General features: G+C 45.8%; 1 long non-coding RNA gene and 1 other non-coding gene across 2 annotated transcripts; both read left to right on the top strand.

The window, feature by feature from the left end:
• Positions 1–1156: 1156 nt before the first annotated feature.
• Positions 1157–11066, top strand: LOC125156894 (uncharacterized). The gene is made up of 3 exons (XR_007148834.1): positions 1157–1295; positions 7762–7767; positions 11056–11066. It is a non-coding gene; the product is annotated as an uncharacterized LOC125156894 (long non-coding RNA).
• Positions 9536–9637, top strand: LOC125157997 (U6 spliceosomal RNA). Its single transcript, XR_007149131.1, has one exon. It is a non-coding gene; the product is annotated as a U6 spliceosomal RNA (small nuclear RNA).
• Positions 11067–25162: the final 14096 nt, after the last annotated feature.

The raw sequence follows: 25162 nt of genomic DNA, 5'->3' as shown, positions 1-25162 counted from the left end.
CTGACTCCAACGTGACCCAGATGTGGTGATTATTAGGTAAGACTTTTAAAGCAACTATTATCACTACATCCAATGAAGTAAAAGATAGGAAATCTCAGCAGAGAAAAGCAAACCTATGAAAGAGAAGCAAATGTAAATTCTAAAACTAAAACTATCATATCTGAAATTTTTGAAATCACTAGATGGGCTTAACAGTAAAATGGTTTTGACAGAGGAAAGAATTGGTGGACTTGAAGACGGATCAGCCAGAATTCTCAAATCTGAAGTACAGAGAGTAGAGGTTTTCTCTTTTTTAATGAATAGGACCTCAGTGACCCATGGATGTTACTGGATGATACAGACCTGGTGTCCTGACGAACCATGCCAAAGATGTTCTGCCTTTGGCATTTCTGGGCATGCATGAAATTGCTGATGAGGAGAAATCAGAAAAAGAAGAGTACAACTTACGGACCGAAGTTCGGCAGGAAAGTGTACCTGGTTCCTTTGGTGGCATTCAGTTACACCTGCAGGAGTTGACTGCCATTACCCAGAAGGCTCTGCAGTCCCAGTTCTGGAAAACGAAAGCCCAGGGTGCAGCTGCCATAGCATCAATTGCAAAACAAACCAACTCCCTGATGCTTCCATATCTGGGAATGATACCAACCACCTTACTGCAAGGTCTAGCTGGAAGAACATGGGCAGGAAAGGAAGAGCTATTAAAAGCCATTGCCTGGGTGGTGACAGCTTGCAGTACACAGCTGGAAAAGCCTGGGTCCAATCAACCCGGCGCAAATGAAATTCTCCAAGCTGTTCCAAAGGAGTGCTACAAAGAGAATCTTAAATACAAGATCATAGCAATCAGCTGTGTAGCAGATGTCTTGAAGGTCACCAAAGAAGACAGATACCAGGAGCTTTCTGCCCCTGTCACACCTTTTATCAAGAAGAACTCACCTGGAAGCACTGGCTTTCAGCCAAAAATGAAGATGGGAATGAGAAGGAAAAAGAGCTCCAGTTGGAATCTCTGCTGGGAGCCTTCGAGAGCCTGGGCAAAGCCTGACCCCAAAATGTGGAGACCCAATGTCGTTACCATCAGGAGCTGCGCAAGTTGATGGGTGAATGGCTAAAGCTGAGCACGTGGAAAGGGCAGTTAGGAGTCCCACAGTCAATGAATGCCTTTTTGTCAGGGATTAATGCTTTTGGGAAATGAACATGCAGATCCTGAGGCTTTGGCTGAAATTCTCCCTGAAACTTGTAAATCAATCACGTATTCTTTAGAAAATAAGACCTACTCATCTGTGAGAACAGAAGCTTTCTCTGTGACAGAATTACTGCTTTAAAAACTTGAAGAATCTAAACAGTGGGAAAGTTTGACATCTGAATGCACAGCGCTCCTAATTGAGTCTTTAGCTACTATGGAGACAGACAGCAGACCTGAGCTGCAGGAGAAAGTACCATTACTGAAGAAAACACTTAAAACTCTGGAATAAATTGGAAGGGAAAGAAAGAAAGAAAGAAACAAGTGCCATGTTCATTGGGGGTTGAAATGGTGGTATTCTTTGAAAAACCAAGTGGGGGAAAGTAAAGATTAATCTGCAGCATGAATCATTCCTTGGCTGAAATTTTTGAAATGCCTTAAAAAATCGAATGCAAGTGTATGTAGGTTTCCAGGAGAAGAAAGAGAGAAAATGTGGCATAAAGAATATTGGAGGAATAATGGCTAAAACTCCCCCTAAGACAGTAAAGACATGAATTTACAGATCTTAGATGCTAAGCGAAACCCAAACAGGATAAATATGAAGAACACTGTATTCACTAGTCACATTACAGTAATATTGGTGTTATTTTGAAACATACATGTGCACCTACACATTCACACTCACACATATAATAATACTATAGAAAAATAGCAAAGAGATGAATTTTTAAAAAATCAAAGGAATTCACTGAAAACGCTGTAATCCTTAATTTGAATTGGAAACATCAGTATAAACTCATGATTCATTTTCCTCTTTCTAAAACCCACATAGTTCCTGGTTCTGTTCAGTGGAAAGTCCTAGAAATAATGACAACCCAGTAGCAATGAGCACCCCAAAACACAGATAAGTGGTATCTAAATAGCATTTTCTCCCAAAAGGAGCCAAGTCTCCTTGGAGAAATAACTGATCCTAGGTTAGAGCAATAAATCTTCAAGATGGGTCCATAATACCTCATTTTGCCAGTAAGCAAGGACTCTATCAAACACTAATAAGATCTGTCAAAAGAAACCAAAACTCAACTTTAAGGAGCTCCCATTGGCCAAAAATGAGAACATTTGAGCATCAGAAAAAACAATGACTTTGGGGCACCTGGCTGGCTCAGTCAGTGCAGCATGTGACTCTTGACCTTGGGGTCATGATTTCCAGCCCCATGTTGGGTATGGAGACTACTTTAAAAATACAAAAAAAATTTTTTTAATTAAAGAAAAACAATGGATTAAAAAATGGTGATTAACAAAGCCATGAATTCAAAATACTTTTACCAACTTCCAGTTATAAAATAAATAAGTCACAGAGATGAAAATTGTATCACAGGGAACATAAACAATATCATAATAACACTGTGTGGTGATTACATTTATCATGGTGAGCACTAAGTAATGTATAGAATAGTTGAATCACTCTGTTCTATACCTGAAACTAATATAACATTGTATATTGATTATACTTCAATAAGAAATCCCATTCTCACCATTGGAGTTTACTAGGGAACCTATCCATCGTCTTGAAAATTGTTAAATAAAAGGAAAGAATCAAGCATCTATCATGCCTTCCCTATATGAACTTCATTTCAGGGTAACCAAATAGTTGATAAGGATAATTCTTTCTTCATGGAAAACCTCCTGCCAATAAATGCAGAAAGGATGAATGGCTTAGAAAATCACCATTTCACAGAGTATGAAATAAGGGATCTAGGAAATCATCATCACCAATTATCAAACCATTAGGTGAAATCTTGACAGGAAATTTATAATGGAGGGCTCAAGGGGCGCCTGGGTGGCTCAGTCGGTTGAGCATCCAACTTTGGCTCAGGTCATGCTCTCATAGCTCGGGAGTTCGAGCCCCGCATCGGGCTCTGTGCTGACAGCTCGGAGCCTGGAGCCTGCTTGGGATTCTGTGTCTCCCTCTCTCTGCCCCTAATCCACTCGCATTCCATCTCTGTCTCTCTCAAAAATAACGTTAAAAAAAATTATAATTGAGGGATCAAGTTGCCAATACTCAAACCCACTGATCAATGTTAACAACACTACAAAGTTGGACAACCAAGCGATATGTACCTCCCAATAATTACAGGAAATGGGAAATGCACAGTACCAACTATGAAATTACTTTTCCAAACAATAATAGTAATAAAGTAATAACCTACTCAAGCCTCTATATCTACCTCATTAGAGGAAATATGGAAGACAGAGGAACCAGGTAGAGAACATACCAACGGACGTAATCAGCCAAATCCAGTATGTGGGCAATTGTAAAAAACAAACTGGTTTCTTCAACAAATAAATGGCATAAAAAATGGAGAGTTTGTGTGTGGGAGGTGCTGTTATTATAAAAGAAGCAAAGAGGGACTTAAAAGACGTGCCAAATGCAATGTGTTGACCACCCCTGATTCTAATAAACTAAATTTAAAAAGGAAACAACACATTTTTCATGCAATCAAGGAAATTTGCCTATGATATTACTAAGGAAGTATTATCTATTCTATTCTATGTCAAACGATATTGTGGCGCTGTTTTTTTTAAGTGTCCGTACCGTTAGCCAAGTGGCCATATGTGACAGGCAGGACTGACTTGTAAAGGAATGAGTTATCCCACTCCTAGGCAAAGATTATCTGTGGCTGCTTAAATCATTATATGACAGTTTGCTGGGTGGCTGGATCACGCTGTCACCACCGAACCAGCTTGGCAATCTTAGCATCTCCCAAATGGGACAACTAAGCACTAGGTGCCTCACGGAACCAGACTTAAAACAAGGCTTGGCACACCATGGGCACTCAGTAAACTTTTGTTAAAAGCAGTCTGCCCTCGCGGCCCTGGTCCCACCCTCCTACTCCACCCGCTCCCCGCTGCTGAAATGCTTCCCTCTGGACCGCATCGCCGATCTTCGTGCCGGCTTGGGACCGCCAACGGTCCCCTGTATCACACTGCGGCTACTGCTTCTGCCACTGCTCCCACTCCCCCTGCAGCAACTATAACAGACTCTGCTTCTGCCCCGACGACCCACGGTTCTCTCTCTTCTTGCTGCACGTGGAGGCTGACTTCTTCCTTCCCGGCACAATAGCTCTCTCCAGCGACCTTAGGAAGTCACTCGAGTTTGGCCCGGAAGCGGTCATAGCTCCTCTAACGCCTCTCCAGGTGGACGGTTCCATACGTCAAAGGCGGGGCTGATGCCACACAGCCAGGCTGGGAGTGTCTACCTCCTTGTTGTCTCCCCTTGGACCATACCACCTCTACAGATCAACTCTCTACCAGGGCACCAAATGGCTCTGGGGCCCTTCAATCCTCTCCCATCTCAGTCTGACTTCTTTGACTTCTCCGGAAACCTCCTGCACCACCCCCCCAACACCTTCTTTGCGCATGGTGAGAGGAATGGGGGGGAAGTTTTTAATCTTAGCGTCCTTGGAACCCAAATATCAATGCCGAAAGCCTCTTTATTGCTTCTCCCGGAGTTCAGGCTTGAGAGCCTTCACAAAAAAGAACCCTAGGGATCTGCCTCCACATCACAGAATTCCAGAGCTCTGTATGCAGATAGGCCCATGCAGGACACACTACTCATAGAGAAATGAAAAGCCATCTCTTCCTGGAACAAAAATGAAACACAAGAGGAGGAGGCAGCAAGCACAGGCAGTGTTAAGAATGAAAGGAAAGAGCTGAGCAAGCAAATTAAGGCCTTTTCTCTGCAAAGTAAGCCAGGCGGAGGTACCATGAGGGCTTCTGATGCTAAAGCAGCGATTAACACCCAAAATGGAGCCAGAACGAGAGCTGAGCGCAGCAGCACAAGATTTCAGCCTCCAGGAAAAAAGTTCAGGGTGAGCGAAGGGCATTTTTAACTTAATCCTGGTGAGGAGCGCCGGTTAGATAAGACACAGTTTTTGACCGCCACAGTTCAGTCATTGATAAAATCGATAAATACATATGTATATTTCTATAGTCCATCTTTCCATTAGGTATGCACACGTGTTCTTAAATCATATCTGTGCCGTTACTTTGAGAGTTTATTTTGCTTCTCTGGAAAAAAAATCTGTGACTGACTAGTCACTAGTGCCAGGTTCCTCCTCCTTCGAAAAAAATCCACAGCTCCTAGCCAAAAGGCATCACTTCCACTGGGTTGTAGACAGCCATACTGCAGACACATTGCCCAGAAAACAAACCAAACGGATAACGAGGTAAGTGTACCAGGACCAAACCAGTGGTCAACGAAGAGTTAAATGGTCTGCACCCATTCTGTCCTCTCCAAAGGATATGACAAAGTTAGAATATCTCCCCCATCCCCACCCCCACGGTAAATTACGTGCCTGCTCCCACCCCACCCACCTGCAACTGAGAAAGGGGCCATTTGTAATCTATTAACATACGGAGCGTAGTGGGGTGTATTTTTCAATCGCGGCGAACACCTGATAGCACTTACCATGCGCCGAGCCCTGCTATAAACCCATTACAAATAGATATTAACTCACTTAATTCAACTGGGAAGGCTTTGTAAGTCCACGCAGGAAGCATACAGCTACCGCTCCCTACTGCCTCCCACACCGGTCCCCTCACACCCAGCTTGTTTGTATGTCATCTAGGGAGGTGGGGGGTATGTACATTGCCACCGAATCAGACCCCCACTTATTTGTAATAAACACTTGGCAGACAGAGAAATTCTCAAAGGCTATTTATTAAGCTCCCAATATCCTTGGGGTGCGGTGTTGGGCACTGTAATTACAGGAAACATTTTCGACTCTGTTTCTTTTCTGACCGCCCGGCTGGGAGACCCAGGGAGCGGGCCATGGTAACCACTCTTCATTTTTCTGGGCCATTGTAACCCTAATGAGATCCATTCTGATTGCAATTACAACAGTGCGCAGCAGGTGAAGCCATATGGAGTGTGGTCATCTTGAGGCAGGAGCTGAAAAGGGGCTTTTGTCTCCCCGACTCCGCACATGCATTTTCTAAAATCAGGTCCCACCTGGTCCCGCCACAGCCCTATAAAGAATGGCAATTGTCTCCGGGCCGAAGCTTCGCTCCGCGCCCACGTTACAAAAAGGAAGATAATTGCTGAGTGCCTACTGTGTGCCAGGTGCCGTGCTGGGATTTTTCTCACATCATCCCATCGACCTCTCAGTGAGCTGGCTATCATGAGCAACATTCTGCTGAAACTGAGGCCCAGAGACGTCATCAGGCCTACTCTAAGTGGCACAGCTTGGAACATAACAGCACCAAATATCCTCGCTCTAATGCTTCAATGTTTTCTGTTCCAAGGGAACGTTGCCATTCTAGGTCTTTCTTTTCTCGTTGCTTGCCTTGAATAAACAGATTGTCATGAAAGATTCCCTTTTCCAGGGGGTCTCTGAGCTCTTTTGGCACCATGTTACCTAACAACTGACTGGGGGCAGCTGCTGACCAGACAGGAGCCCCCACAGCCCGCCTACCCGTGGCATGTTCCATTCAGAAAAGCGTGGGGCTGGGGGGAACAAGACTGTCTGGGTTGGAAATCTGACCCCAGAATCACACATATCATTGTGAGGCTTACACTGCTCACCAGGACTATTGCCCCAATGTAGGCTGGATGGACTGAGGTATGAAAAACCCTTTCACTGCACATAATGGTTATTTTTCATCGGAACCACAGTGACTCTTCCCTTCCCTCCCCCACATCTTCCCCCACCATGGCTAACCCAGCCAATAGCGCAGATAAAGAAAACTTAGAGTCCGCAGTTCAGGGTCACATTGGTCTATTAAAGCCTAACAAAGAGTAGAGCTTTATGCTGAAGAAAACAGGTTTACCTTGAATTTGTGAATTGAGAGGCTTTTGAAGGAGGCAGAGAAAACCTTTAATATTAGGCAAACCTATTATTCCGTAGGCTGCAATAAAACAGTATTTAATTCCAGGTGGCCACGTGGCCTAGCATGCTAACGCTCACAAGAATGTGTACTATGCAAAGAAAGGGACTTAGGTTCTAATTGGAGACTCATTGGGCATAAACACCAACAGATGACAGAACTGTGCGTGTGCACGCAAATATGGATGATGGGAAATAGATAAAATAAAATAATTTACTCTTGTCATGACCTCTGTGAAGTCCTATCATCAGGGAAGCTCCGGTCTTCCTTATGCTCTCGTGCCCCTACGCAAGAAACCGGCCTTCCATCTCACCGTCTACGCTAGGCCCCAAATCTCCGCCGTCAATCCTGTAGCTGGCTCTCTGTTCTGAAACTCCGGCGCTCAATCTCAATCTTGGCCTGCTCAGTACTGCCGTCTAGAAATCTAGAGAACAAGGCAGGGCCCCGCTGGTCTCTTTGTGGCAGGGAGAGACGCGCGCCCTCAAACCCCGGCCCAGAGCCTGGGCCCTGTCTGTCTGTCTGTCGGCAGCCTGCCTTCCAGAGCTGTCGCCACGCTCCTCTGAGGCTGTGCCTTTGCCTGGCTCGTGGCAATCCCCTCGCCCCTCCTCCACAGCCTCGTCCACACCAGGTGGGCACGTCTGGCTTAATGTCGGCAGGCTCTTCCACGCCCGGCTTGGATGCCCACCCCTCCTAAATTTCAGTATCCAGTAGAGCTGCTCAGCAGGGCCACTACCATGTCCAGTCACATGGCTACGGGCACGAAGGACAAAGTGCAGCCCCATAGACTGAAATATCTGGGGGGGGAACAGACTGCACTTTCTCCCGCGTCAAGCTGAATCACGGCAAGCAAACGGGTTCTGGGACGGAGGAATGTTTTGGAGAGGGTACAGTATTCCACCAGCCAAGTGCTCTAATAGCCCTTCCTGTCTGTGTTCATGGGATGTGGAAGCCAGAGAAACAGACCCAGGACTGTAGGTCAAGGAAGCAATTTGTGCAGCCAGCATTACAATTCCTACTGAGGAAAGAATACAAAACCACTCAAACATGCTTGGCTTTTTTTTTTTTCTTTAAACATCTCTTTCTCTGTAAAACTACATAAAAAGATCACGACAATAACGCGAAATTCCAAAGAGCAGAAATTTGTTTAAAAAACCTATTGGGGTACATGTATCACGGTGAGCAATAGCAATGTATAGAATTGTCGAATCACTATATTGTATACCTGAAACTAATATAACACCGTCGTTAACTCTACTGGAATTAAAATAAAAAACTCAATTTAAAAAACCGGTTGCCCTAATACCCAACGCCAGGAACAATCTATTTTTTGATCCTTTTGTTGTCTCCAGCAGCTGAACCCTGTTTTGGAGTGAGACAATTTAGAGCATCTTTAATGCCCAATGAACAACTGACTCCTTTTCCTTGTCCAATGTCTACCGGGTATTGTGACGGCAATACCCATCACAATACCCGGGCACTGTCCTTCACCGGGGATGCATGCACCAAGCTGATTCAACAGGAGTGAATTTAACAGGTGTCCCTGCCTTGCCCCCCTACCCCACCTTCGAATTCCCCAGGATCAGGGACAAAGAACAAGGGCATAGACACAACTTCAACACACTATCATTTGCCATGTACTTAAAGTTCTTACCATTTTCAAAAAGCTCTCGGGGGCCGGGGGCGGGGGGGGGGGGTGCATCTGGGTGGCTCAGTCTCTTGAGCGTCTGACTCTTAGTTTCAGCCCAGGTCATGATCTCACAGTTCACGAGTTTCAGCCCCATGTCAGGCTCCGCACTGACACTTCGGAGCCTGCTTCCGATTCTCTGTCTCCCTCTCTCTCTGCCCCTCCCCCTGACGTGTGTGCTCGCTCTCTCTCTCTCTCTCTCTCTCTCTCTCAAACATTCAAACTAAAATTAAAATTAAAAATAACAAAAGGCTCTTAGGTTAATTCAAGAAAGGTAGTAACCCCCCCACCTTGATGACTGAACATTGTTGAATACTGATGAAGCAAAAACACCCAAAAAACACCCATGGACAGATAACGAGGCTCAAATCTCACCTCTGTCTCCATAGTTATAAATAAAGTCTTTGAACCTTTATCTTCTGGGGTAGAGATTCTTCATTTACAAGGTGGAGGGATTTCCAGTGCTTTCTGGGGAGCCGCCCACTTCTAGAATTTATTGGAATTCCAAAGGTCCAACAAGAGTTGTGTTTAAAGTTGTATTGGTGGTTGAGAGGACAGGTCAGGAATGACAACTGAAAATCAAGATCTGAGTTCTGGGGTGTAAAGTTCCAGGCTCCAACTTTCTGTAGCACATCATGACCCGGGCTGATGGAGCAAAGCCTTCATTATCCCAGCACAGGAAACCCAGTGGCCGGGTTTCTGGATGATGTCAGAAAACACAGGAAACCTGGAGAACAGATTGAATTCCCTCCCCGAGAGACCACTGACACCTCTTTCCGAAACACCTGAGAGTGCTCGCTTCTGCAGCGCATATGCTAAAATTAGAACGATAGAGATTAGCACGGCCTCAGCGCTAGGACGGCACACAAATTCGTGAGGCATTGCATATTTTGTGCCGTTCCCCAGCGAACTGCCAGCCTTTGTGGATTAGCACAAAACATGGGGGGTTTGGAGAGGTCGCTCAGGGTGACTGCTCTGAGTTTGTGCCTTGCTGCTCGCAGCCAGGGGCCCTAAGACACCTAAGAGGCCCTCCTGGCCTCCTACCAGATCCTCTGTCATTGGACGTGAGACCCTACTTTGATGGCCGCCCAGTCACATTTCCATTATTAGGTTACCTAGGTAATCCTAGTAGCTTCATCTGAAGGCTTGTTCTCATTGGTTAAAAAAAAAAAAAGAAAGAAAACCACCTGAGAGGCAGTGGACATAGTAACAGCTAACATCTGTTTAGCACTTACAATGTGCCAGGCACTGACCTATGAAACAAGACCCCAAGAATCAACCAACAACCCAAAAGTTGAACAATGGGGAAGCAGTGAAATAAGTGATAGAATATCATTCATCGCTTATTTATCTCTGAGACAGAGGAAGAATCTCAAGCAGGCTCCACGATAGTGGCACCGACACGGGGCTCGAGCTCACCAAACCGTGAGACCACAACCTGAGCGGAAATCAAGAGTAGGACCCTCAACTGACTGAGCCATCCAAGCTCCCCTGCCATTCATCAATTTAAAGTGCTTTCAGGGGTGCCTGGCTGGCTCCGTTGGTGGAGCATGCGACTCTCGATCTCGGGGTTGTGAGTTCGAGCCTCATGTTGGGTGTAGGGATTACTTAAAAATAAAATCTTTTAAAAAAAATAAGTAAAATGCTTTCAAATAGCTAATGAAATAGGAACATTTACTTACTGTAGCATTATGTGAAAAATTCAGGATTCAAAAATATACAAATGGTGTAATCCCAACCATTTTTAAAACTAACACATGGAGAGGGGGCACCTGGGTGGCTCAGTCGGTTAAGCATCCGACACTGCCTCAGGTCATGATCTCACAGTTCGTGAGTTCAAGTCCCGCATCGGGTGAGCTTGAGCCCCACTTCGGGCTCCGTGCTGACAGCACAGAGTCTGCATGGGATACTCTCTCTCCCTCTCTGTCTGCCCCTCGGGGGACTCTCTGCTCCTGGCTCACTCACACACTCTCTCTCAAAAATAAATTCATTAATTAATTGAAAAAACCTAAAAAGTCTCATTAAACCGAGTGTGGGGTCCTTCTAAACATTGAGCCCTGTGTGACTGCATAGGTAGCATGTCCGGGAACTTGGTCCTGGTGCCAGTTAGGTATTTCTGGGTGTTAATATTATCCGTGATGGTTTCCCTTTTTGTATTTGCCTATTAGCTCCAAGTTCTATTGAGTGAACATATTTTATTTTTAGAAAATATAATGACTGAAGAAAAAAAATATATATATATATACATATAAAATGACTGATTTGTAAAAGAACCAACAAAAGGGGCACCTGGGTGGCTCAGTCGGTTAAGCATCTGACTCTTGGTTTCTGCTCAGGTCATGGGTCTCACGGTTCATGAGTTCGAGCCTCTAGCAGGGCTCTACACTGACAGTGCAGAGCCTGCTTGAGATTGTCTCTCTCTCCCTCTCTCTCTGGCCTTTCCCTGCTCATGCTTTCTCTCTCTCTCTCTCTCAAAATAAATAAATTTAAAAAAGAAAAGAACAAAAGTCAACAGTTATCTACCCATAAGTATAGAAGAGCATGATTTGGGACACCAGTCATACTATGTCACAGGTGAGGACTGAATCTGGGATGTAGAGACAAGTGGTAATCTGGCCAGAGGGGACAAAGTCAGAAGCTGCCACAAATAGAGGGAAGGGTAACCCTGTACCTGGGACTAGGCAGATGAGACCCCAGCTGCCTGCAAAAAAAGGTCCCTGCCCCAATGTGGGCAGGGGTGAATGATCAGCCAAGTGTACAGGCAAAAACAGATGGTTCCATAGTAAGGAAGAGTCACAGTGGTGGTGGAAGTGATACAGGCCAACAGAGTGGCAACGCACTAGCCCATGTAACCCATGATGGCCACAGCAAGAGAATGTGCCAAGAAGTTTAAAACTTAAAACTGCTAAGGAACAAAAAGCGGGGAGGAGAATCCGAGTTTCAGGAGCGTAGGTGGTCGAGGCAAGGCCCAGAATGACTCTAACTTACGATTCTCTTTGTACCCTCAGGCTCGTATGAGGAGAACCACATATATTTCACTAACTTATTTAAACTAGTATTTATTGTCTCTCTCTGCCGAACTAGAGTATAAGCTATACAAGGACTAGAGTTTCTGTTTCATTCAGTATTGTACCCCAGCTCCTAGGAACATGCTTCGCACACAGTAGGCACTCGAAAAATATTTGTTGAATTGCAAGTCTGCTCCAATTCTTATGTCATGTGTGTGAAGCAGAGAATAGGGTTAGTAACGGGATAGGCCAAGTCACAGGAACAATCGAAATGGAAAAGATGTCCTTGTTTTGAACTCCAGCGGGAACATGAGGGATCCCCTCCTAATTATTCAGTCCCTTAATCACTCAGTGTTCATCCCAAAGGGGATGGGGGAAATATACAACACACCTATCTACATCTCATTAAGATAAATCAATTCTTGGGAATTCCCCAGAAGACAGCCGGTCTTTCCTCTTAGTTTCACGAGGTGACCCCAGACACCACACAATTTCAGGGTCATTCTGAAATTGTATTAACAGTTTCTGACGCCACATCTTCTGTGAACAGGTGGAAGAGAAACAAAGGAAAGCGATTACTGAGATGCCAAGAGCTGCGAAAGGGTTAAATACGGGCCTGGGAATGAAAAGAGGCTGTGTGGGTCCCCGCCCCGGTGGGTCCCCGCCCGGCCCGGCCCGTAATGCAGCACCCCAGCCCCAGTGCTGTCACAATGGCTTCCAATGCCAAGAGGCAGCTCCTCCACATTTCTTGCCTAACCCCGAGCACTTGAACGAGGGAAATGTAGCCACAAACAGGCTTTTCCCCCCTTCTTTCTGGGCGCCCCCTCTCACCAGCATAATAAACAGGAAATGCCTCCAATGTTCCAACAGCATCAATGGCAGGTATTTCTCTGAATCAACAGAGAAATGCATGCACATTTCTCTCCCTTTCCATTTTCTTTCCCTGAGGCAGCATTAAAGAATGCAGTTAACCCCAGGCAAAAAAAGAAAAAAAAGAAAAAAATAGCAGCTTGGAAGAATGTGGTTACCCCTGTGGAGAAATAGACTGTCTTCAACACTGGCTGAAAATGCAGGGTCTAAGGGGTGGAACTGGAGACTCATTTACCAAAGGGCAAGAAAGAGGGAAGACGGAATTTTTCTTGACCGTGGTTTCCAGTGATGAATTCTAGGCTGCAAGTGGAGACATTCTAAAAGGCCCAGCTACCCTCTGTCCTGGCCTGCAATTAGGACAGAAGATGACATTTGAGAGTGTCTCCGTGTAGGGGCAGAATCGTGGGGTACATGCACAGGAAACAGCACGCACGGGCTATGAAGTCACCAGACCTGGCTTTGCCACAGAGATCTTGGGCAACACGCAACGCCCACAGGAGGAATGAAGTGCATCTGAGCCCAGCGGGTAGCCACCCTCCCGACCTTTTTTAAAGACAAAATACAATTTTACCTAAGACAGCACACCTGAACTTGTAGTAGGACAAACCACCTGCTACCAAGGAATTTGAGAGGTTAAACCCAAGCGTGGAAAATATTCAGGTTTTCTCACTGCAGACAGGTGAAAACGCAGACTTAAATGATCTCTGTTAGCCAAAATAAAGCTGGTAGGGCCAGCTTCCATCACACCAAGAGGGTTTGTTCTGTGAACTTGGCTAACAATGTAGCCGTAGTGTGTGTTCCCGTAAACCTTCTACTAGCTGGATGACCCCCAGGCAGGTTAACAACCTGTCGGGGCTTTCGTTTCCTCATCTGTAAAATCGAGGTACAACACCTAATTTATAGGGATGGTGTAAAAATTAGCAATGGTGGGTACAAAGCACCTAGAACATCACAGATAGGATAGTGGTAGTGCTACAGTTATTATGTGATAGAAGAGGTGATCGAAAAGGTAATTTTGACTCGTACTTCTGCCCTTGCCCTTAAGCACTGCCAGTTTATACAGTATTTGGAAGAAGGGAAAACACAAGAAGAAGATTCGAATCATCACCGGTCTAGAATGATGCAACACCACACACATGGGCATAACCAAAAGGTGTGAAAGAACTTCCCAAACCTAGGGACCCCTGGATGGCTCACTAGGTTAAGCATCTGACTTCGGCTCAGGCCGTGATCTCAGTTTGTGAGTTCGAGCCCTGCATCGGGCTCCGTGCTGACAGCTCAGAGCCTGGAGCCTGCTTCCGATTCTGTGTGTGTGTGTCTCTCTCTCTGCCCCTCCCCTGCTCATGCTGTGTCTCTCCCTCTCAAAAATGAATAAGCTTTAAAAAAGGAAAAAAGAACTTCCCAAACCTCTTTTGAAGTATAGTTGACATAGAGATTATGGCGAGCCAAAAGGTAAAAAAAAATATTAAGGATGGACACAGGCTCATGAGCTGCCCATAAGCATAACAGCAAATTTGAGAAGTGTAGTGCAGAAGCCAACCATGACTGAACCCGGCTTTTGCGGAGGTATGAATGAAATGGGCGGGGGAAGTGTCAGTTAAGCCTCCGACTTCGGCTCAGGTCATGATCTCGCGGTTCTTGGGTTCGGTGCGAGCCCCGCGTCGGGCTCTGTGCGGACAGCTCAGAGCCCGGAGCCTGCTTCGGATTCTGTGCCTCTCTCTCTCTCTCTCTGCCCCTCCCCTGCTCGTGCTCTGTCTCTCTGTCTCTCTCTCTCTCAAAAGTAAATAATAAACATTACAAACATTAAAAAAAAAAAAAAAGAAATGAGCAGGGGGAAAGACCACTGGTTTTCTAGTAACAAGGCTGGTCAGCGATCTGCAGACGCTGTGTGCCTGCTGCTAGCACCGAGCAGGTGGCTCCCATGAAGACCTTCCCTGATGCTGTCCTGCCTCCTGGAACCCTACTGCACATCCTGGCCCGTGCCTCTCAACACATCCTTTGCATGTTACCTCCCGCTGCTTCTTTGTGGATCCGTTTGCTGGACCACCATCATAGAGCAGTATTTGATCTTATACATCTTTATATGAAATGACCAACATAGGAAAAGTCCCTGGCCCTGAGTTACTGTAATGAAGGGCACGAGAGCCAGGCCGTCCTGATCTCTCATTATAATAGCATTAATGCCAATTCTCTGGCCAGTTCTTAACATTATTTTCCCTTCCTCCTCCCTTTGCGAACCCCACATTACTGAGCAGGGGACTGGTCAACAAAGAGATTGAATGCATGATAATCACACACCCAAGGTTCACACCATCACACTCTTTCATCACCATTTGGAACCTAGTTCTCCTACTTGCCGATGAGAGGTTAGGGGGTTACCTGTCGCAAACAATTCAAAAGGGGTGGGAAATTTGCACCCCACCTCTTTGTACATCAGGAGTAGGGACTGAGAGTCTTTCTCCCCTGACAAGGTTTGAAAATGGCAGTATTTCAACTAATAGTGAGACAGCATACAGCAGTAGTATGAACGAATGAGGTTCAGTCATAAAAGCCACATTGGGGGGCACCTGGGTGGCTCAGTCGGTTAAGCGTCCGACTTCAGCTCAGGTCACGATCTCGCGGTTCGTGAGTTTGAGCCCCGCGTCGGGCTCTGGGCTGACGGCTCGGAGCCTGGAACCTACTTCTGACTCTGTGTCTCCCTCTCTCTCTGCCCCTCCCCTGTTCATGCTCTGTCTCTCTCTGTCCCAAAAATAAATAAATGTTAAAAAAAATTAAAAAAAAAAGAATTAAAAAAAAGCCACATTGGTTTGCGGTTAAATGAGGTGGGGAAGGGGAGATATTTAAAGTCAGGGAAAAAATTAACACCTTAGAGCTACTTCCAAAAAAATAAGACGGCTGAGAGAGGAAGGAATCAAAAACTTTTTAAAAAACTGTGTGTGTGTGTGTGTGTGTGTGTGTGTGTGTGTATTTCCACCTAGAATGTCAGCTCTTTGAGGACAGGAACAAAGTTGGCTTCCTCTAAGCATCCTAGTCCCTGATACGTGCTGGGTGCCTAACAGATGCTCATGGGATGTTAAGTAAGATTACTAAGTATAGATAAGGGAGAGAGAATTTGCCGAACATAAAAAGGAATCTTTATGAGACCTTTAAAGAGGGAAGGTGAAAACCAACCCCCAGCAGGAGTGGGGGTTAATGTAGGATTATATGTGTCCCCCTTTCAATTAAATGTTTTAATCTTTAGCCTAAATCCCCACTTTGAGGATAAGGTACTTGCCCTTTTTTGGGGGGGAGGGTGGGACCTGGCAGCAAAGTGGTTAAACTACCAGCTGGCCCTCTCCCTGGGGGTCAGCCCCTTTCCCCAACAAAGCACTATGGACTTAAGAACCTACCTCATCTAAACACCCGGTAACAAGATATTACAGCCAGGTTTCTGGTAGGTTCCACTCTGGTTCAGCAAAACACAGAGTATCTTTTCCTATCCACAGAGCCAATGGGACACCTATAGCTCTATCTCCCTCTTCTGTCGCTGTCACTGTAGTCAGTTCATACAGAACCAATAACCACACTTCAGTTAATCTTTCTTTTTAAGTGTATTTATTTATTTTGAGAGAGGGAAGGCAGAGAGCGGGGAGGGGCAGAGAAAGAAGGAGAGAGAGGATCCCCAGCAGGCTCCACACTGTCAGCACAGAGCCCAACGCGGGACTCAAACCCACGAATTGTGAGATGATGGCCTGAGCCAAAATCAAGAGTCAGTTCCTTAACTGGCTGAGCCACCCAGGTGCCCCCAGTTAACCTTAAAATAAGGCCTTGAAGTCGATATTATTTTTCCCATTTATAAACGAGAAAACTGAAGCTCAGTGAAGTGTCCTGATTGAGATCATAGAGCTGATAAGGAGCAAGTCTGACACCAAGACTCAGCCCCACTTTTCTCAGGAATGCATGGATTGTTAGCTTCCAGGAAGCAGCCGGGGTGGCCAACCATCCCAGTTTTCCCAGGGCTGAGGAATTTCCCAGGATGCCGGGTCTCCAGTGCTAAGACCAGGAACGCTGGGCAAACAGGAAGGATGGCGGCCCTGGCAGGGACTGTGGTCTTCTTCACTGTTGTACACCCGTGGCACATCTTGGGGACTCAACGAATAGTTGCTGAATGAACAAATTAAAGCCTGAGTGAGTGATTTTGTGATAGCTCTGGGACATGTTTAAGTGCTCCAATTCCTTCATAAAAGGCCATTTAAGGCATCTTCTCAGCCCCCTCCCCGCCTCATCAAACAGTAAGTGAGGATCATCGCGTTACTACGCCTGAGGATTTCATTGTGAAAAAGGAAGACTAGAGAGATACCCTAACGAGCAACTGAAATTGAGTTCCGCTTGTCTTTGTTGCTTTGGGGGAGGAAAATAAATGAATGGTGAAGTTGATTCTTATTTTCAAATAAATTAAACATTCGGAAGTGGGTGTTTGTTGCCTACTTTTAATAGCCTGTTTCTTTCTCAAACCAGACTCCAAGCCAGCCTCCTGTCCAAGTTTTCTGTCGTGCCTTATTGTCTGGTCTGTTCAGCTATTTTAAAAAAACGTTGAATATCAACAATGGCTTTCAGGCAGGCATTGTCAACTTTTGTATGAAGCAATCTTGGTTGAATGAGAAGATCCCAGAGCTTATAGTCCCGTCCGCTGTGCTGCCCCGGGCTGGGCTTGAATGTGTGTGACTGATAACAGGACACATTTCTACCTTAGTTATTACATTCCTGCTCCATAATTCATTGGCCACTCTCTTTTTACGAAAGATCTTTATGGCAAAGTGGGCAGGAGAGCAGGTAAGTGTCCTCACTTAGGAGAAGAGTATGTCCAGCTGCTTCCTGGGGCTGCCCAGCTGGATGGGGGTCCCCCAGGGTCCGAGACCTCCGCACCTTGTCATCCAGACTGGTCCAGCCAGGTCCACAGGCCTCTCTGTAAGCTTTGCTGGAGCCCTCACAGAGGGGATGCTTTTCAACAATATGCAGTGACAACTAATCAAACTACTTACCTGCTGTGTTAAGGGTTAAGGCTCAGCGAAGAGGGCTACGTTCACAAGGGCTTTGGCCCACTTTGGTTTGTTTTTCCTTTTGCCAGGCTTGACTGAAAAATGAATATGCTGATGTGGACCTGCCTTTCTTTCCCAAGGCTGGCTTTTGCTCCTCCTGAGGGGTCCTCTCTAAGAGCTGCCAGCATATAATTTCCTGCTTTTGCAGAGGGCTCCTGAGCTCAGAATGGGCCTTTTTTCTCCACCCTCAGGTAAACAAGGTCCCAGCGGGGGCCAGGCAACTGACTCCAGGTTACTTTTATTTACGATTTCTGTTACTTCAAACGAAAACTTGTATTGAGTTGCTGAACTGCTCTGTGCTCCCTGTTAAGGTAAGTCATAGGGGATTGCATATCTTAGCATGCAAAACCCCAAAGGAGGATTTCTGGGGAAAGCCTTCCACTGCTTTGGGAACTGTCATGGTCAATTCAGAGTGCGTGACCTGCCTGTCTCTGGGGTGGCTGGCTTGTCAGAAAAGAGGAGGCCACAGGGACTGAGTCACTCTAGGCAAACAGACATGTCAATATCCAACTCGGGAGAGAGAGAGAAATAAACAAGGGCCCTTAGCCTGTCACCAGCTGGGAGGCCTGGGTAGAGAAAGGGAGGAATATTGCTGGGAAGGGGAAAAGAGCAAGATGTCCCACAGTATGTTAAGTCGGCTACAAAGCTATCAGACTCCTGGAGTTCATTCATGCATCTGCTGTGGTCCCTTTGTCCCAAATCCAGAGCCCTTGACAGGGTCTCCGCGTGCATGCGCTTCACTGTGGACACAGGATAAAGAGCATCAAAGGACTCGACGGTCAAATCTGCTGTGAGAGGAGCAGCCATCCACGGTAACAACACGTAGCATTCGGGTTGGCATGTAAAGGTAAAGTAAGGCGTCTCTGACTGGCCCGTGAAATACCTTCCACATCTGCAGCGCCCTCCCATTTTAAAGGCGATTTCTGAAGTAAATTTCCAAAGATGTACTTACCCCTTTGGGATTTAATAACAGCTTGAGTAAAGGCAAACGTTCAAATGGAAGACCACAGCTGCCACAGTGCAGCACCTAATTATTTTATTCCTTAAAAAAAAAAAATGTTTACAGGGCACCTGGCTGGCTCAGTTGGAAGAGCATGCTGCTCTTAATCTCGGGGTGGTGAGTTCAAGCCCCACGCTGGGTGTAGAGATTGCTTAAATAAATAAGACTTGACAAAAAAATGTTTGGCTTGTGCAAATCAATCGATAACTACCATTTGTGTGGTCACTGACCAAACTATGACAGCAAGTTCTAAGAATATCCATATTGAGCTATAAGGAAAACCCAAAAAGGTAAATGAAAGATCTAACTTTGAAGGTTTCCACGTGAACGAAGCCACAAAAAACCATATACTCCCTCCCTGGCCCCCTAACTTGGTTTTCTCATTGGTAGAAAGCAAAATAAAATTATATGAAAGAAATAGTCAATATAGCTCTTCACCGGAATCAATCCTAATCGCTTTGGAAGAAAACAAATCCACTACTTAAAACGAAGCATTTTCTGAACTGTGACTTGTTTCTCACACATCCTATGCACCTCAGGACCAGGCTGAGAAAGAGCTCAGAATCCTCAGGCTTTTCTCCCTTTATATGTGGCCTCACTGAGAGAGATACAAAGGAGCTAAGGCAGGAAGATGGCAGAGGGGGATTAAGTTGACCAGAGACAGACAGACAAGCAAATGCATGGATGCACGACAGCCTGGCTGGCTTTTCCATTTCTTTCTTCCTCAGGTTTAGGTTCACCATCATCCCGAGGTTTCACTGGCTTTTGGAGGTTTCATGGCAGGAGGTTGTTGGACTTCCATTATGTGTATTACAATCAATAGTCGAAAAAGTCAAACATACTTGGTTAGTGAGGCCTTCTTCTTCTTTGTTTTTCAAAAAGGATGTTATTTTAAAAATGTGTGTGTGAGTGTGTGTGTGTGTGTGTGTGTGTGTGTGTGTGTGAAAGATTAGCTGGGGAATTAGTAGATAGGCTGTGAAGAAAGAAAGCCACAAAAGTTAATGATGGTCAAGGTGTGTGTTAAAAAATGGGAACATGAAGATTACCACTGTTCTGCTTTATTAGTATAGTTATATGTACAGTAAATTAAAAAAAAACACAGGCAGGGGCGCCTGGGTGGCTCAGTCGGTTGAGCGTCTGACTTCGGCTCAGGTCATGATCTCGCGGTCTGTGAGTTCGAGCCCCACGTCAGGCTCTGTGCTGATGGCTCAGAGCCTGGAGCCTGCTTTGGATTCTGTGTCTCCCTCTCTCTCTCTGCCCCTCCCCCACTCATGCTCTGTCTCTCTCTCTCTCTCTCTCAAAAATAAATAAACGTTAAAAAAAACACACACAGGCATTCACATTATTTTTCTAGCACATCAATGATTTTTAAAATGGAAGTACTTTATATGAGGTGACAGATTTAGCAAGATGAAAATTTTCACCTATTGTTCTTTTCAGATGGGTGAGGATTTTAGTCTTTCTCTGCCATTGAGTATGTGCTGCGTGACCTTAGGCAAATCACTTCTCTTCTCTGGGCTTTAGCTTCGGCCCTTATTTTGAGGCAGTCCTACCAGCTGAATTTCTTCCAGTGTTCACAGTCCATGATTCTCTTTCAATCACTGTGGAAATGGAGGGCATGGTGAATGGGAAGGCTTATTTAGTGAGTGCAAAACAGAAAAAATTGAGAGAGGTTTGGCACAGGTGGGGCGAGAGAGTCCGAAGGATAAGACTGTAGCAAAAAGTGGCACTTAACTCTTCTGGGCCCCTGTCAGTCATTCAGCCACACTGACAGGACTTCTAGAGTCAATGAAGGTTGTGACAGCAAGATGGACCACACAACCAACACCAAAGTTGGAGGCTGACAGGTAGGAGATAGTCAGAGAAATTTATTCTCTATGGAGTAAGGACTGCTATGCTCCAATCTAGCCAAGAATGCTAACTTTTTTGAACTATGAAAGACTGCTGAGAACAAACTATTGTACCAAGTGATGGCTGTGGCATCTATGTAATTAATATGTAATCAGAATTTAGAAGACATTGTGTGCAACAGAAATGGAATAAGTCCTATTCCTCATGCTTGGCATCTAAATCCAATAGATTAGACTCAAACAAGGACGGAACTGACCATACTTCTAGAAAGGGAAGTCCACGCTCTTTTTTTTTTTTTAAGTAATCTCTACCCCCAATGTAGGGCTCGAACTCACAACCTTGAGACCAAAAGTCACATGCTCTACTGACTGAGCCAGCCAGGCGCCCCCAACCTCATTTTTTTTTAATGTTTATTTTTGAGAGAGCAAGTGAGCGACAGAGGGGCAGAGAGAGAGGGAGACAGAGGATCCAAAGCACTCTCAGCATAGAGCCTGATGCAGGGCTCAAACTCACAAACAACAAGATCATGACCTGAGCAGAAGTTGGATGCTTAACCGACTGAGCCTCCCAGATGCCTCCCTCGCCCTCTTTCTAAAGCAGATTCCTGCCGTGCCTGGCTGCCTCAGTCGGTAGAGCAAGCAACTCTTGATCTCGGGGTCATGAGTTCAAGTCCCACGTTAGGTGTAGAGGTTACTTTAAAAAAATAAAGCAGATTCCTGGGGCGCCTGGGTGGCGCAGTCGGTTAAGCGTCCGACTTCAGCCAGGTCACGATCTCACGGTCCCTGAGTTCGAGCCCCGCGTCGGGCTCTGGGCTGATGGCTCAGAGCCTGGAGCCTGTTTCCGATTCTGTGTCTCCCTCTCTCTCTGCCCCTCCCCTGTTCATGCTCTGTCTCTCTCTGTCCCAAAAAAAATAAATAAACGTTGAAAAAAAAAATTAAAAAAAAAAAATAAATAAAGCAGATTCCTGACGCTCGGTACTGAGTTACACAATGAGTTGTGTGTAAATGGACTAGACCGCCATACCAGGGAATGAGCAAAGGAAAATGAAGAAAGGTCCTGCTAGGAAAGTGAGACAAGGGCCAGGAAAGGAACAAAGAAGAGGCCAATGCAGAAGGCTGGAGAGCCCGGAGGAAGGACCCAGAGTCCACAGCAGATATGAGAGCCCAAGATGAAGGGAAAATAGGGCCTCTGTGGGAGACACTTATCGTGAAAGTGGAACTTGCAACTAAAGAGGCAAGAGGAAAGAGAACAACTTAGCCCAAATGAAGCAATGTGGGTAGGCCTCAAGGACACACTCCTGGCGGCCACGGACTAAGGCCTATTCTTCTCTGTCTCTTCATCGGTGCACGCCACTCTTGACATATGAAGCTGACAAACTAGAAGAGGTGGCAGGCAGAAGTTATCACCGCTTGGAAGGAAAAGGATCGAGGACGTTGTAAAGGTGAATTGCCGAACGTTTTCTTGCCACGAACCCCGAAAAGAAGTCCAATTCCTTAGGATACAGGCAAATGGAAAGCAGTCATTCGTGCCAGCTTCGTAAGTAAAGAGCGTGCTGAGGGGTATGGAGTGGGGTTGAGGCACAACCCGTAGGACTCAAGGTTGGTCCAAGGACCAGCCTCGTGGGTATCACAGCAGAGTGGTCAGACTTGCTTGCAGAAGGCAGGCCCTGCCCAGATCCACTGAGTCAGAATCTGCATCTGAACAAGACCCCCCGGAGGATTCGTAGGCACATCAAAGTTTGAGGAGCGCTGCATTTAAACAGGGGTCAGCCAACGTTTTCTGTTAAGGGCCAGACACTGAATAGGCTTTTCGGGTCACATTCGGTTTCCCTCACTGCGGCTGCTTCCTCTTCTTTCTCTCCATCTGCCTTTCCTCCTCCTCCTCCTCCCTCTTCTTCTATACCAGCCTTTAAAAACGTAAACTGCATTCTCAGCTCCCAGGGACTGGTGAGATGGAACCCACAGGCCTTGGTCCTCCCCCCCCCCCCCCCCCCCCACACACACAGGGCTGAGCTCAGGGAGGCTGGTGTCAGGGACAGAAAGCACTGTGCACAGAGTCAAAATCCCCGGAGCTTGCACGAGGGTCCTAACCTCTCTACGCCACAATTTCCTCATGTGTAAAATGGGGCTACTGACAGTCCCTACCTCACAGAGCTGTTGACAGGAGTAAATAAGATAATGTATGCTGACGCACTTCCAAAACCGTAAGACTATTACCCTGATAATGTCTGTCTCACTCAAAGCAAATGAAGAACTGGCTGTCCCGGAGGGTAGTGAGTTGGACTGAAGCTGTTCGTTCTCTCCACCCAGATCCCCAACCCTCCATGCGTCCTCACCACAGACAGAGGCGGCGGCTCAGTCAGCCTGAGACTCCAAGGAACAAATACAAAACAAACCTAAGGCTCACTTCACATCATCAGCCCATAAAGTCTCCAGCTACATTCCCTGCCTTTGTATCATCCTTTTCTGGCAAATTCCAAAGTTCTTCCAAATTAGCATTCCACATGGATTCGCCTGTTTATTTATTATTAAGAGACAGAGAGAGACAGAGCATGAGCAGGGGAGGGGCAGAGAGAGAGGGAGACACAGAATCCGAAGCAGGCTCCAGGCTCTGAGCTGTCAGCACGGAGCCCGACGCGGGGCTCGAACTCTCAGGTCCCGAGATCGTGCCCTGAGATGAAGTCGGATGCTCAACCGACTGAGCCACCCAGGCGCCCCTACGTGTGCTAAATGCTTTATATACATAAAAGCATTACCGTCCTAACAACCCTGTTAAGTAGCTATGATCACTTATAATATTTTACAGATGAGGAAACATATTCAAAGAAGTAACCAGCCCAAGGTCACACAGCTGCGGCAGAACTGAGATTCCAACCCTGCAGTCTGATCCCAAAGCCCATGCTCTTAACTACAGAAGCAGGCAACAAAAGAAGAAAATGAATTTTAGGGCACAGACTACTAAAAATATGGGAGTGGAGTTCAGGGCAGCCTTTTTCAATGTCATGATACCCTCTGTGCAGACTGCAAGTGGTCAGAAAGGGTGTCTCGCATTTTTGAGACACAATGTGCAGAGGTGACAAAAGGCAGGATGTATTTCTAAAAAGGAAAAGATGCACACAGAAGGCGTCTCACCTTTCTGCACACATGGCACAAACTTTTCAAGCCCCTGATGATGGATCCGCTTTGTATTGTATCCACGTCCCCTAGCCCAGGGCACCCACGTGTTGTTACCCAGAAGCTGAGAAGCAGCACGGGCCACTGTGGAAAACCGAGTGGCTGCACACAGGGCCCTGTGAGCCATATCACCCTCTCTCTGTGGTTGGTCAAGGTTACTATTTGCCTTTTTGACATACTATCAATTATGCTGCCGACAGAGATCCCGGACCTTCAGTTTTCTTATAAAATAAGAAACTGAGTTTAATTAAACCATCAGTAACTTGAACCTAATTATTTCAGACAGTATTTAATTAATGTTTCCTGGGTACCTAATGTAATTAAGGTTCCTTTAATAAGACCTTCTGTGACATTAAAATATATGACCTTTATCTTCCTTATCTACCACATTCTGACAACTCAGATTTGTCATTTTCACGAAAAGGCATAGTTTGATTAAACAGAACAGACCATAAAATTAATCTGGCAAATTATACTTGTTTGTTTCTTTTTTCCTCCCCCCTCAAACCCTAATAAGTTAAGTCCTTTAATTAGCAGCACAGATACAAGTGTTTCTTTTGTACATGAATTTTTGTGACCAAAGCAGATAACAACTCTCCTTTATTAATCATGGTGAAGGGTTCAATCTTTAAGATATGAAAAATAATGAGCTGTTCGTGACTTTAACAATGACTAGTGATTGTTTTAAGATGTCTCGCCGTTAATAAAAGGGTTTAATTCCTGGTACTAATAAGCCAGTCTAAATATGAACATCCCTACTGGCTTTGCAAACCAACATAAACCGCATCCTAAAATCTAAGGTGGTTCAAAGGTGCTCATGACCTTCTCTCGCAAAATTCAAAAGATTTTCATGATCCTATGGCCGAAATTCAGAAGGTCCCAATGACCTTCTCCCCGAAGGCTGCAAATACGTAAGACTTGACTGGGGGAAGGGAAGTCAGTCTCATGCTGGCTAAGTATATAATTTCTTAAGAAATAATCTTCTTCAGTGAGAGCGGGCAGAGGTAGGCTACAAGAAATAGGAATTCAAGTGAGAATCCTTGTATTCTCGTCTCATTTTCAAGACCCCCAAAGACCGGATCCCCTTGTATTTTAGCAATAAACAGACTGTTGCCTCATCTGAAACACAAGATCTGCCTCCACCTTCAAGGCAAAGAGCCAAAATTAGGAAACTGTCCTTCCCAGAGGCACTGCGATCTGGCTGTAGTGCTACATAATTGGGGGTGGGGGCAGAGAGGGGTGGGGATCAAGGGTGAGTATCCGCAGAGGCTTGCAGAGTCTGGGATACGTCTCTCCTAAGTCTGCTGAGTGAGAATTCTGAACAGATAGGAAGACGGCTGTCACTGGTCTAGACCACTGCCGTCCAGCAGAACTTTCTGCAACGACGGAAACATTCTACATCTGCACTGATCGGGATGGTGACCACGTGGCTGTGAAA

The sequence above is a fragment of the Prionailurus viverrinus genome, chromosome X, assembly GCF_022837055.1.
Source record: "Prionailurus viverrinus isolate Anna chromosome X, UM_Priviv_1.0, whole genome shotgun sequence".
Classification (NCBI taxonomy): Eukaryota; Metazoa; Chordata; class Mammalia; order Carnivora; family Felidae; genus Prionailurus; species Prionailurus viverrinus.
Note: the sequence above shows the minus strand (reverse complement) of the source record. Positions and strands in the feature narration are given on the sequence as shown.